Source organism: Marmota flaviventris, chromosome 12, assembly GCF_047511675.1.
Source record: "Marmota flaviventris isolate mMarFla1 chromosome 12, mMarFla1.hap1, whole genome shotgun sequence".
Classification (NCBI taxonomy): Eukaryota; Metazoa; Chordata; class Mammalia; order Rodentia; family Sciuridae; genus Marmota; species Marmota flaviventris.
Genome location: NC_092509.1, coordinates 92,295,448 through 92,309,943, shown reverse-complemented (window position 1 = coordinate 92,309,943; position 14,496 = coordinate 92,295,448).

Below are 14,496 nucleotides of genomic sequence, written 5' to 3'. Positions count from 1 at the left end.
TGACCCCTTGCCTAATTTGAATAGCTTCTCCTCAATAAAAGGGGTCAGCGCGTGTGCTCTCGCTCTCTCTCTTTCTGCGGACCCTTAAGGTCAGAGGAGCTGTCACAGCAACCCCAAAGAAAAAGATATTTGTGTCTCTTGTGTGGTTATTTCATGCAGCCCAGTTAGCCCAGTTTAACTAGAGTGACCCCTGAGCCTTTTAGTCGTGAGAACAGAAACCCGGCACTTTTATGATATAATAGACCTAGATAATGAGAGCTTTGGGGAAATATGTGACCTCGTTTTTAAGAATTCCTTAGAATCAAGTCTTTAGGCTTTGTAGAATTATTCTTTTCTCTATTGATTTATTTAAGAATTTATATATTAAGTTTCCTTGTTTAAAAGTAATGTATACCACTGAGGAAACTTGAAAGCTGCATAGCAAAGCCATTGAACTGGTTCTAGGAACTGTGAGGAACCAGTGTATTAGTTAGCAGGTGGCAACACAGAGGCTGGGGGAGATTTGCAGAAACCATTAGTTAAGTGGAGCAGGAGCAACTTCTCCAGAGGGCAGCCAGCATCTCCCGTATGAAAGGTTTTGCTTGCTCCTATACTTCTGGAAAGGGACCTAGGAAAAGAGGGAGTAAAGACCTGGCAAGGAGAAGGTGAAAGGAGGGAAGTGGGCTTGGTTCTGACTTTAGACTCTTTCCCATCCATAAGGAAGGAACTCAATTCTGCCACTGCCTCATTTGCCCATGGGAGACATTAGCACAGCTCCTCTATCTGCACTAATGAGGTAATGAGGTACAAGTCTTCCCTTCCTTGGAATCTTATTCATATCACAGCTGGGAAAAATTACCTCATATACACCTAGTTAGGAGAGCACCTAGACCTACAGTAATAAAGTAATGAAGCATAAATCTTCTCTTCTTGATAATCTTATTCACATCATGACTGGAAAATTTTACCTCACACACACCTCCACTTACACACATGTGTGTGCACATACATTCCTATGCCCACACGTACATAAACACACACATGTACACCTAGGTACACATATGCACATATGTATGTTATTCCAACTCCCCAAATGTGTTCACAAAGGGTCTTGTCCTTGCTTAACCAAACCACGTTTCCTTCTTGCAAGAGATAAGTGAGGACATCTTCCCATTGTGTGAATGTGTGTGAAGGATAGGACCCTCTCGTCAGCACCATTTTTTGTTATCTGCTCCACTGAGTTCAAAATTCTGATTTTTTTTTGTTAAATTGTTAATATTCAAAAATCTTAGTTCAGCTTCCTATCCACAGTTTTCAGCCATCTTCCCTTGGATTTGGAATGATGAGGTAACTTGTAGGAGAAGCTATGCTCATTTGTTTCACTTTAACACGTTCCCTTATAGTAAACAGAACCATAAGGAACTGCCAGTTTTATAGGTTAAACATGGTCCAATAATAGCAATTTCATTCGGTTAAACCTAAATATTACACACATTTTTATTTAGGGATATTATTTTAACCACTTATTTTTAAAATTTCTTAGCTACTCTGTTTTTTTCCATAATCATTTTGCCCCCAGATTAAGGCTTGGGCTTTTTGGATCATCTATTGTTAATGAGACCACCAAATACAGTTAAAGAGAAGGAGATTATTGCTTACTGTCTTTCTTCTTGGATAGGGTCTGGATAATCTTTTCCTTTGTGACCTTTAGCCACTCTTAGTACCATGTTTATCCAAGAGCCTCTTGAGAACTCTATCTGCCTTTAGACTGGAGATTGTGTTTCATGGGACTCTTGTTTATGAAAATTTATTCATGTCTAAGTACATGCCATGTTACAGAGAGCCATTTGTCTTCCAAAATTCAAGAGAGCTTCTGAGAAAACCTACTGAGCGGTCCTTATCTTTCTCGCATTTGCTATCCTCATGCATTTGAACTTTGGCAGTGAGCATTCGATTTACCTGTGTCCAATTTCCTGTGGTTGGCCAAAGTGCTCTTCTAGCATTGTTCTAGGAGTGGACATCACCAGTTTATAGATGATCAGCTCATCTTTGACCAAATTTAAGATATTAATAGGAGTAATGTTGTTTGCAACATTACTGTTTTCTTGGGTGTCAAAACATACTTTTCTCTTGCTATAGCAGAGGATTCCTTGGTAAGGAGCCTCTTCTAAAGTTTGAGTACCTGACTACTGGGACCTGCTGCTTCAAGTTTTACACCTACCACCGTATCACTCCCATAGACTCTATCTCTGGTACTTTCTCCAAATGGCTTTAATAGCCTTATAAAGTACTTCACTGAAGTCAGAGAAAGAACAATTTACCTGAATAATAACATTTATCAGAGAGAGATGGTTAAGTATATACATAAACTTGGCTGGGTTCAGTGCTCAGATACATTATTCTGGATATTTTTGTAAGAGTGTTTTGGGGTTGGGCATGGTGGTACATGCTACTCAGGAGGCTGGGGCAGAATTGCAAATTCAAGGCCAACCTAAGTGAGCAACTTAGACCCTATTTCAAGATATAAAGTAAAAAGAACTGGGGCTATAGCTCACTGGTAGAGTTACCTAGCATATGCAAGTCCCTGGGTTTAATTCCCAGAACAACAAAAACAGTATTTTTGGATGAGATTAACATTTATATTATAGACTTTAAGGAAAACAGATTGCTCTCTATAATGTGGGGGAGGCCTCATTCAATCAGGTGATGACCCAAATAGAAGAAAAGACTGACCTCCCCTGAACAAGAAAGAATTCTGCAATAGACTGCCTTTGTACTTGAACTATAACACTTGTTTCTCATGGTTCTTTAGCCTGATGGCTTTGGATTTAAACTGTCCCACTGGCTCATCTCTAGTTTCCATCTTGCTTATCCACCCTGCAAATTTTGGACTTTCTAGCTTCCATCACTGTGTGAACCGATTCCTTAAAAATAAATTGCTTTATACACACACACACACACACTATTGGTTCCGTTTCTCTGGAGAACCATGACTAATATAGAGGGGATGAAAACCAATGTTTATACAGTGCAGGATGTGTGTCAGGCATTCTACACATATTAACTCAGAATCTCCAGATGATTCCTGAAGGTAACAGAGATCCAAAGATGTAAAGAACTTGCCCCAAAGCATCTAATAATTGACAGATCCTTGTTTGAATTAAGGTTTGTAAAGTGTCTTCAACTACATGACTCTGCAAGAAAAAATTGCATTTGATAAGTGAACACTTTATGAGTTCCTGTAATAACCTCATAACATAATGAAGCCATAAACCACTCTCATGAGGGACCATATTATAATCTTCTCTCACTTCCTTGGTGGACAACTATCTTTTTTGATCTTGTTGTTGACTAGCATCCATTCTTCTCTCTAGCAGAATCCTATTTCTATGAGGACTTAACATCCTTCCCACTTTGTGTAATAGTGGTGGAAGAAAATTTCAGGCCCATCCTGGTCTCTAAGAATTATACTTGGAAGACCAGACCTTTTCTACTCCCTAGAAACGCTAGTGGGTGAGCTTGTGATCTAAACTTCATTGATTGATTGGAACTGTTTCCTAAGATGTGGAAGTCTTAGCATATGGTATAAGAAGGCAGAGAACAGCCATAGGCCTCATGGGAACAACAGCTTTTCCAGCGTTCACGTGGTTATTACTTCCTGTTTCTTCATTTCCTTTTTGTTTTGAATTTTCTCAGTTTCTTTCCCATACCAAGTCTGGTCCCTAATTTCCTGCCATCCCCAATATCCTTCCACTAAATTCCTCTTGTTTTCTAGGGTCAGTTTCTGATGCTTCTAAGCAAGAAATATAGTGATAAGGAATTTCAGGGCATAGATCCTCAGGGAAAGGGGAGATACAAGGTGTGATGTCCTGTGATGATCATCTAGGTAAGCTATTGCCTATAGTCACCCCCAAAAAATATCAATCAGAGGTAAAGTTTGGGACTTAGAATGGTTTCTACAATGAAGCAATATAAAGAATGAAAGAATTCAAAGATATCAGGGTGGGGAGGCTTCTTCTGATGGCATTGGATGAATAAAAAGCCAAAGAATGATAAGTTATTAACGTTATTAAAGTCTAATATTGCTGAGAGCCATAGCCAAGTAGGAATGACGCATGGCAATTTCCTTGTCAGCCTACCCAGTGTTGCTTAGAGGGAGGACTCTCCATTGTGGAAATGGGCTTGCCTTGGACCCAGGTCATTTGCAGTGATATTGCATGAATGTTTGAGAGTTTTGGTTGAAAGGTGACCCTGCTCAAGGACCAGGGTGGATCCGGGTTTAGGGTGGATCCTGCTGGGAATAGGGCATATCCTGCTGCCTCAGGCGCCCGCTCCTTGAGTTCCCTTTGAGTTCTCGCGGGATTCAGAGAGTATTTGGTATGCAGAGCCCGGTGGAGTGTGTGGATTTTCCCAGAACGTGCGTGTAGAGTGCCGGTGAGAGTTCGGGAATAAAGAGTTGCTGTTTGAATCTACAAGGTGTGGTGGCTCGGTTATTTTGTGCCCAGCCAGACTGCAGCATAATATAATCTCAGGGACCTTTGTCTTATACATGTAAATATTAAATTAAATAAATTAAATTAACTGAAATAACCAAGAATCAAACTCAGCTTTTAACCACCTGTTGAATTCAAAGTCAGCATAGACTCAGTTATGTTGTGATGACAACAAACTCCACAGTGTCAGTCTCTTCAAACAAAAAGCCCCAGTGCACCTTTCCTTTCTTCCTCTCTCCCTGCTTCCTTTCCTTTCTTTCTTTTTTTTTTTCCTTTCTTCTAGTTCCAGGGATTGAAGCCAGGGGTGCTTTTCCACTGAGCCATATTCCCAGCTTTTTAAATTTCTTATTTCCAGACAGAGTCTCACTAAGTTGCTGATACTGGCCTTGAACTTGAAATCCTCCTGCCTTAGCCTCCTGAGCATCTGGGATTACAGAAATACTCCACTGAACCCTGCAGCCCCAGGGTGCCTTTCTTGACATAAAAGTGATTCTTTTCTGTGTCCTGAAAAGCTACTTCCTTTCCAACCACTGAGATAAAAAGTCAACAATCTTAATGCCCCATATGGTTTCATCTACGGACCATTGACTTGAATCATTCCCTTGCATGACCCAGAGTATAAAATCAATCTTTGAAAGTGAAATTTTACATAAATATAAACACACACACACACACCACACACACACACACACACACACACACACACAAAATGGTGGGCAAGAACATGCCAATGTCTGTTAACCCCAAAGTGGGAAGTACACCTATGTACGAATGGATTTTGTGACTGCTTGGTCAGGATGATTTTAGGTTTACTGAAGTTGTCAGCATGGTTCATACCACAGTTTTATATGAAATAGACCAACTGGGTTGATAGACCAACTGGGTTTATTTTAACAACCCTTGTCTTGGCTAACACACGTACATAAACACACACATAAAAGTATATCTAATAGTCAAAAAAGTTGACGTGTTAGGGTAATAGAAATGTCTAATTTTAGAAATGATAGAAATAACCAAGTCTAGAGGGTCTAGATGATAGTTTTTTTCACCAAACACCTGAAATATATGTTGAAGGAATTGTAGATCTTTAAAGTGTCTGGTTTAAAACATTGTTCTCTCTAAGCCAGAAACCCTGATATGAAATACTGCATTCAAGTGCACTGTTCTGTGCATGGGAGTGGCAGAGTCCAGGCAAGACCATAATAGGAAGTGAGATTGGCACAATCATCAGACTGGTCTGCTTGGAAGAACTCTCTGGGTATACCCGATTGTGGATGAGTTCTCTAGGAAAAAATTGGGAGTGGAGCAACCACATAACATAAAGCATAAAAACTCCAGGTCTAGTAATCAGAGGTCTTAACTTAAGTCGTCAGGGGAAAAAGCCCTTAGTCAATTCCCAAACGTAATTGTTTACATTATCAGATTCCCTTGAACCAGCAGAAGGCCAGACAACTTTGATGTCAGATCCTATTCCCACACTGAAAGTGTACCTTGGAGATATCAAGATATGCCCACCAAAGGAAAAACAACTTACTGTACTTTTGGCCCTGTACCATTAAGAAAGAGTCCCCACACTTGGAATGCTTTGGAAGGAGCTTGTACCCACTTTGTCTTTCCTGCTTTGGCTATTTACCAGGTGACCGGAAAGGCTGCCAGTTTTGAGTAAGGCCCAGAAAAAAGAGAAGATGCCCTAAGCAAAGAAGCATAAAGTTCTACTGAGCTGTTACTAACATATGCTGAATGCAGGAACAGAGCTAAGAGTGAGAGGAGGGAATGAGTGGGGTATAAACAGTGGAAGACAGTACAAGCAATTACATGTGCATTTAGGGTTTTTTTTCTTGGAAACATTGGCAGAAGTCTCCTTATATGGGAAACACATGTTCTCTAATATGGCAAGTAATACTAATAGTGACCTTAATTCCTGAAGTGTTCTGATGAATGGAGAATTGGAGCTGTTTATCTACTCATTAAAATAGACATATCCATTAAAAGCACAGGCTGCATATTCTGACTTGCTATCTGGTCGTCCCATACTTGCATGGAACTCTCACAGAAATCAAGGACACAGAACTGTTTTTCTTTGGCATTTAGTCTCTTTACAGGTTGTAAGTTTTGCCATTAAATGTGAATTTTCAGACAGAAATTCCTTTATCTTAGGGTGTTATGGCCTCAGGTTAGATTACCAGAGTAATGTACATATAAATACCTTCAGCTTGTTGGATCTCTGCTCTTGACCATAATTATTGCTTTACATTTATATAAGATTTTACTGAGCTTATTTTTAATGGTAAGCTGTGTTTTTCTGATATATCACTTTCAATTTAGAATTTTTCTAGTTATTATTTATTGACGTAGGCATTAATTTGCATCTCCCATCATTTTATATACGTGTGTATTTCTGCTTTAAATTATTCATTTTAATATTTCAAAAGTTTTTTAAGATGCCCTATTACCTATAGCAATTGTGAATATAATCTTGTTGAACATTCTTTAGGCTTCCATTAAAACAAAAGCAATAAAGACTGTTTTCCTTAATGTGGTCAAATTTTATCCATATTTACTGTAGTACTCTATAATAGGAACACTTCTGGAGGAAAAAGTAGTGGGATTTATGAGAGATTAATTTAAGGAAAGTTAATCAGGGCTTTTTGTTTTTGTTTTGTTTTGCTTTGCCTTTTGCTTTTGCGAGACAATGATCCTGTACATACGGGGGAGTAATATTCTGTTGATGGGGGCGTTTTGTGAATATGCTTCATTTGACTTTTCTTTTAAGTTTCATTCCACTTCTTAGAATTTTTCTATTGACTTATGAGAAGAATGAGTTTCTAAAAGTTATTTTGAGAAGGGAAGAGTGAGTAGAGAGTGAATCAAAGGTAATGTGACACATTTGGGATACAAATTGTAAAGATGAAACTTTTCATTCTAGACAAATGACCAGGTTTGCCATGTGAGGTAAACAGCAAAGAGTATTCCGTTATCAGCAAAGGCTTATTTGAAATATATAATATTCAATGGAAGTCACAAGAGAGAAGAATTTACAGAATTTTTTAAAAAGTTAAAAATATATCTAGATAGAATATGAAAACAATGACTGAAAGTGGGACATAGGACTTCAAATCCTGAGTGAGGAAGAGGGAGAAAACGAAGCCCTCACTATTGGCTAGCCCCAAGTCACCTTGTATGAAAATAAACTTTTCCTCACTGTGAAGATTAAATTCTTATTCAGATTTCTCAAGTGTGCTTTTGTATAGGAAGTGTTTGTGTCCCCAAATTGGAATCATGTTGTGAGTTCTACACCTTTTATTACCTTAGCTTCAGTTACCCTTGTAAGACCTAGGAAGAAAAGTGGTGGAGGAAGCTAGAAAGTCTACCCATTGTGTATTCATCTATTTCTCCATTCATTCATTCATTCATTCAACATTCATGGAGCATGCGCTTATTCCAGGAGCCATGCTTGTGGCCAGACTGATAGCAGTGAACGAGTTGCCCTCATCCCTGCCCTCCTGGAACTTAGAGTTTGGGAGAGAAGGTAGGCAAATAGTATTTTATCACAATTTAAGCAAAGTCAGATTAATGTTCCAAATTACAGGTGCTGAGGTGCTTCATAAGAATGAGATCTAGAGCTGGGAGTGGTGGCCCATGCCTATAATCCCAGTGGCTTGGAAGACTAAGGGTTCAAAGCTAGCCTCACCAATTTAGTGAGACCCTCTCTCAAAATAAAAAATAAATAAAAGGGCCGAGGATATGGCTCAGTGGTTAAGCACCCCTGGGTTTAATCACTGTATCAAAAAACAAACAAACAAACAAACAAACAAAAAAACCTGGATCTACCTCTGGGGTTCAGAGCCATCTAAAGGAGTAGAAGTCGGGGAAGTAAAAAGGCTAGCAACGTGTGGAAGTCCAGGGAGTTGAGGAGGTATCCAGTGAGAGTTTTACAAAGAAATAACAATTTTACAAAGAAAGACAGCGGGCCAGAAGCACAGTGAGTGTGGACCTCATGAGGATCAATACCCCTGGCACATCACATCTGAGAGGACTACCATGGGAACCCAGTCTGGGAGGAAAGGCAGGGTCCAGATCAAGAAGGACCTCCTAATCAAGTCCACTCTTGCTTTTGTCTATGCCTTCTTTAAACTCTTCTCTGTCTATACAACCAACCTCCTTTGCTAAGGCCATCAAAATGCTTATTCTAGGGCTGAGGATGTTACTCAGTGGTAGAACATTTGCCTAACATGTAGGATTTGATCTGGAGTGCTGAAAAGGAAAGAGGAAGTAAGGGAGGGAGGGAGGGAGGGAGGAAGGAAGAAAAAAATGGGGAGTGGGGAGAGGAAGGGGGGGTGAGGGATTCCATTTTATACAATGAAGTGTTATTTAATTCCAGAATTGAAAATAAAGCCAATTAAAATCTTTAAACTAAATTGTTGCAGTTTTGCCATTCGACACCCTCAATTTGCTTCAAAATTTATTCTATATTTTATACTCAATTCAGTGTGTTCACTTTCATTCTTGTATAGCATTTCATCATGTAATTGTGTCACTGTGTGTTTATCCATTCTATTACTGATAGGGATAGGGGCTAATGCCAGATTTTGAAAATGGAATAATGCTGCTGAAAACATTATTTTATGTATCTGTTAATGTACCATATACTTGAATTCTAAGTCATAACTTCAATAATAGTGGATAAAGCCAAACAATTGTCCAAATTACTGGATTCAATTTATGCTCCCATCTGCTGTCTATAAGAGTTCCTGTCAAGATCCAACATGGCGGCCGGCAAGGAAGCAGCACTTTCAGTATCTCCACATTAACCGGATCAGAAACACCCATTAAAACAGCTACATTCTACCTACTGAGGAACTTCTAGCAAAATTCCGCTGAAAGGAGACCTGCCAGGAAGTAGTAAGTTATATTAGAGGTGACAGTTGGCCCCAGACAAGTGAATCTTGGCCGGCCACGCGGGCGCAGAGGTCCAATCCCGCAGCCACCGCCCAACCTGCTCTGCAAGCGGCCCCCGGCGGCCCGGGGCAGCGAGAAGGGTCCCCGCCTGGCCCGGCAGACGGCCCCCGCCATCCTGGCTCTCCTGGCGGCCCCGCTCGCTCTGTGATCGGCCACCCCGCCCGCCCGGCTCTTAGCCACGAGGTCGCTGCCTACCGGGTTCTACAAGCGGCCCCCGGCGGCCGGCGCGGCGAGAAGGGTCCCCGCCTGGCCTGGCAAACGGCCTGTGCCCTCCCGGCTCTGCTAACGCCCCGCCCGCATGGCTAACGGCCCCCTGCCCGCCTGGCTCTGCAAACGGCCCCGCCCACCCGGCAAACAGGCCCCCAGCCCTCCGGGCTCTGCTGGCGCCCCGCCCGCGGCCAGCGCCCCAGGCTCTGCAGGCGGCCCCCAGCGGCCCTGCACGGCGAGAAGGGTCCCCGCCCGGCAGACGGCCTGTGCCCTCCCAGCTCTGCTAACGGCCCCGCCCCCACTGCGAACGGCCCCGCCCACCCGGCAAACAGCTCCCCCCCCAGACGACGTGAAGGAAATCTAACCAAGCCTTTATGAAATAGCGAACTGGGAACTAAAACCAGAGATTGGGTCAGACCAGAGACAAGCCAGTTCCACCCCTCCCTTCGGACACTCCAGCAAGGAGGCAGGGGCCCGCCATTGCAGAGAGGGGAAGTCACCAAAGTTCGGCCAAAGAGATTCCTTCCCAGCGGAATCTACTTTAGCAGGTGTGTGACTCCCACCCGCATCAGATACAAACAACCGGGAAACTTCAAAATCTCTCCATGGGCGTGACTGTAAGGGCCAAAGGACTCTCGACCCCCAACTCCCAATACTGCCAGTGATGTGGGCGTGATTGTAGGGGTGGAGGGAAGCAGAGAAGACTCCCCACCCCCAACTCCCCCAACCGCCAACTGAGAGGGCGTGACAGTAAGGGCGGAGGGAAACAGAGGACACTCCAGACCCCCAACTCCTCCTACTGCCAGCAGAGTGGTCGTGATTGTAGGGGCTGAGGGAAGCAGATGGGATCCTCGACCCCCAACTCCCATTACCACCAGTGGCGACACCAATGGTCTTAGCCGCCAGACTCCGAAGGTGTGCCCACCAAAGGGGTCTGGAAAAATTAAACTATTGACTCCCAGAACACAGCTCCACAGCACTGGGGCTTAGATGAATGACAGAGAGAGTGCTCAGTCATTAGGGAAATAGAGCACCCAGAGGGGCTGAAAGTGTAACCAAATCCTTGGAGAACCTCCTCCGGTGCACAGGACCTGGCTGGCTGGCAGGAGGAAGGGGAGGAGGGGCTGTAGAAGTGAAACGGCTCTGGACCAACAGGATTGAGAGACTCCCAGGAGCCACCTTACAGGGATTGCTGTTGACACATTGAGGGCAAATCTCAGCCCGGAGGGCACAGCTTTGCCTACGGGAAGAGAAGAAAATGGATCTCTAAGACCTAATTTTATTTTATTTTTTCTCTCCCTTTTTCCCTCTTTCTCTCCCCTTCCAAGTTTTATTGTTCTTTGTGGTGAGCCGTTCTAATTAGACTGTGGTCGCCATTACAAGATGGCGCTGGCTCCGCTGTGGTCTGCAACAAACAACTCCTTATTTGGGAGAGTTGGCGCATGGTTTTTCACCACCCTATGAGAAAGCTCCACGTGGCAGCTTTGCATTGGGGCTTGAGATGCTTTATTAAGGCTGGGAGGGGCATCCGAGGGTTAGAAGAAGAAATATCAAGGGCCTGAATAAACTGCTGAAAGAAGATTCCTGAGTTGCGTCTTCCTTGCGGGCAAGGGGTCGCGACAGTTCTTTCCATTCTCCTCTATGCTATCTAACTCCCCCTCCTTCTTTCTTTTCAAGAGCACCTTCCTTCCCCTTCCCCCCAACTTTCATCCCAAGCATTACGTCCTCCATTTCGTGTAACTGTCTAAATGCAAACAGGTGAATGTTTCGAGGCTGTCTATAGTGCTCCTAAATACCTAGCTACTACCAACACCCTGATCCAATTGACGGTTAGCATCCCCCTTCAGTAGAGCAATCTTCTAAAGTAGCCAAGACATACTAACCCTTATACCTTCATAGCACCCAACATAAAGTCCTAAGAACAAAAAACAAATCACTATATGCATACAAAATCCGGAAGCCCTTTATAAATTGAATGAATCAGCTCTAAAGTACAATAAAGCCCAACATCTATAGGCATAATCTCCCACCACAAAGGAGAAACAACAGATATAAACAAAGCCAAAACAAATGTATAGGAGAAAGCAGTTACAAAGCAGTCAAACAGAGCTGGAAAGTAACGTGAACAACATGAAAAAACCAGGGAAAAAAGGAGTACAGATAATGCAGGACAACTTAAATCTACAGGAGGACCTAGAAGCATCAGAAACATGGACAGGGAAAGAAATCAAGGCATACCTAACTCAGATGGAACGGAATTTTAGAGAAGACAAGAGACAGCAAATCCAAGAATTGAAAGTATATTTTTGAAAACCAACTAAACAAACAAATTCAAACTGCAAAGAACGAGCTTTACCAGGAGATAGAGATCTTAAAAAAAAAAAACCAAACAGTGATTTTAGAAATGCAAGAAACCATAAACCAGATTAAAAATGCTAACGAGAATATTACAAATAGACTAGATCAAGTAGAAGTCAGAACATCAGATAATGAAGACAAAGTTTATCAACTTGAAAAGAATATAGTCAATACTGAAAAGATGCTTAAAACTCATGAGCAATCTATCCAAGAGATATGGGATCTCATCAAAAAACCAAATTTGAGAGTCATTGGGATAGAAGAGGGCACAGAGATTCAAGCCAAAGGAATGGACAACCTATTGAATGAAATAATCCTAGAAAACTTCCCAGAGATGAAAGATGGAATGGATTGCCAATTCCTGGAAGCCTACAGGACCCCAAACATCCAAAACTGTAATAGGCCAACTCCAAGACATATAATTATGAAGATAGCCAACATACAGAACAAGGAGAGAATATTAAAAGCTACGAGGGAAAGGAGGCAGATTACATTCAGGGGTAAACCAATTAGGTTAACGGCTGATTTTTCATCACAGACTTTGAAAGCGAGAAGATCCTGGAACAATGTATTTCAAACACTGAAAAATAATGGATTCCAACCAAGAATACTGTATCCAGCAAAATTAAGCTTCAGATTTGACAATGAAATTAAAATCTTTCACGATAAACAAAAGCTAAAAGATTTCGCAGCCAGAAAACCAGCACTGCAAAGCATTTTGGGCAAAATTCTACAAGAAGAGGAATGGAAAAACAGTGCCCAAAACCAACAGCGGGAGGTATCTCAGTAAAGGGGGAGGAAAACAACCAAAAAGTAAAAACTAGGCAAACTAAAATAAATAAATAAATAAATAAACATGACCGGAAGTACAAATCATATTTCAATTGTAACCTTAAATGTTAATGGACTAAACTCACCAATCAAGAGACACAGGCTGGTAACCTGGATCAAAAAAACAAATCCAACAATATGCTGCCTTCAGGAGACTCATATGATAGGAAAAGACATACCCAGGCTGAAGGTGAAAGGTTGGGAAAAATCATACCACTCACATGGCCCTCGGAAGCAAGCAGGAGTGGCCATACTCATATCGAATAAAATCAACTTCAAACCTAAGTTAATCAAAAGGGATAAAGAAGGACACTATATCCTGTTAAAAGGAACTATTCACCAACAAGACATAACAATTATCAATTTATATGCACCAAATAATGGTGCAGCAACATTCATAAAACAAACTCTCCTCAAGTTCAAGAGTCAAATTGACCACAACACAATAATTATGGGTGACTTAAACACACCGCTCTCGCCATTAGACAGATCCTCCAGACAAAAGCTGAATAAAGAAACTATAGAACTCAATGACACAATCAATAACCTAGACTTAACCGACATATATAGAATATATCAACCATCATCAAGTGGATACACGTTCTTCTCAGCAGCACATGGATCGTACTCAAAGATAGATCATATATTATGCCATAGGGCAACTCTTAGTAAATATAAAGGAGTGGAGATAATACCATGCACCATATCTGATCATAATGGAATGAAACTGGAAATCAATGAAAAAAGAAGGAAGGAAAAATCCTGCATCACATGGAAAATAAACAATATGTTACTGAATGATCAATGGGTTACAGAAGACATAAAGGAGGAAATCAAAAAATTCTTAGAGATAAACGACAATTCAGACACAACATACCGGAATCTATGGGACACAATGAAAGCAGTTTTAAGAGGGAAATTCATTTCCTGGAGTTCATTCCTCAAAAAAAGAAAAAACCAACAAATAAACGAACTCACACTACATCTCAAAACCCTAGAAAAGGAAGAGCAAAACAACAGCAAATATAGCAGAAGACAAGAAATAATTAAAATCAGAGCGGAAATCAACGAAATTGAAACAAAAAAAACCATTGAAAAAATTGATAAAACTAAAAGTTGGTTCTTTGAAAAAATAAATAAGATCGACAGACCCTTAGCCATGCTAACGAAGAGAAGAAGAGAGAAAACTCAAATCACTAACATACGGGATGAAAAAGGCAATATCACAACAGACACTACAGAAATACAGAAGATAATTAGAAAGTATTTTGAAACCCTATATTCTAATAAAATAGAAGACAGTGAAGACATCGATAAATTTCTTAAGTCATATGAGCTGCCCAGATTGAGTCAGGAAGACACACACAATTTAAACAGACCAATAACAAAGGAAGAAATAGAAGAAGCCATCAAAAGACTACCAACCAAAAAAAGCCCTGGACCAGATGGGTATACAGCGGAGTTTTACAAAACCTTCAAAGAAGAATTAATACCAATACTTTTCAAGCTATTTCAAGAAATAGAAAAAGAAGGAGCTCTTCCAAATTCATTCTATGAGGCCAACATCACCCTGATCCCGAAACCAGACAAAGACACTTCAAAGAAAGAAAACTACAGACCAATATCTCTAATGAACATAGATGCAAAAATTCTCAATAAAATCCTGGCA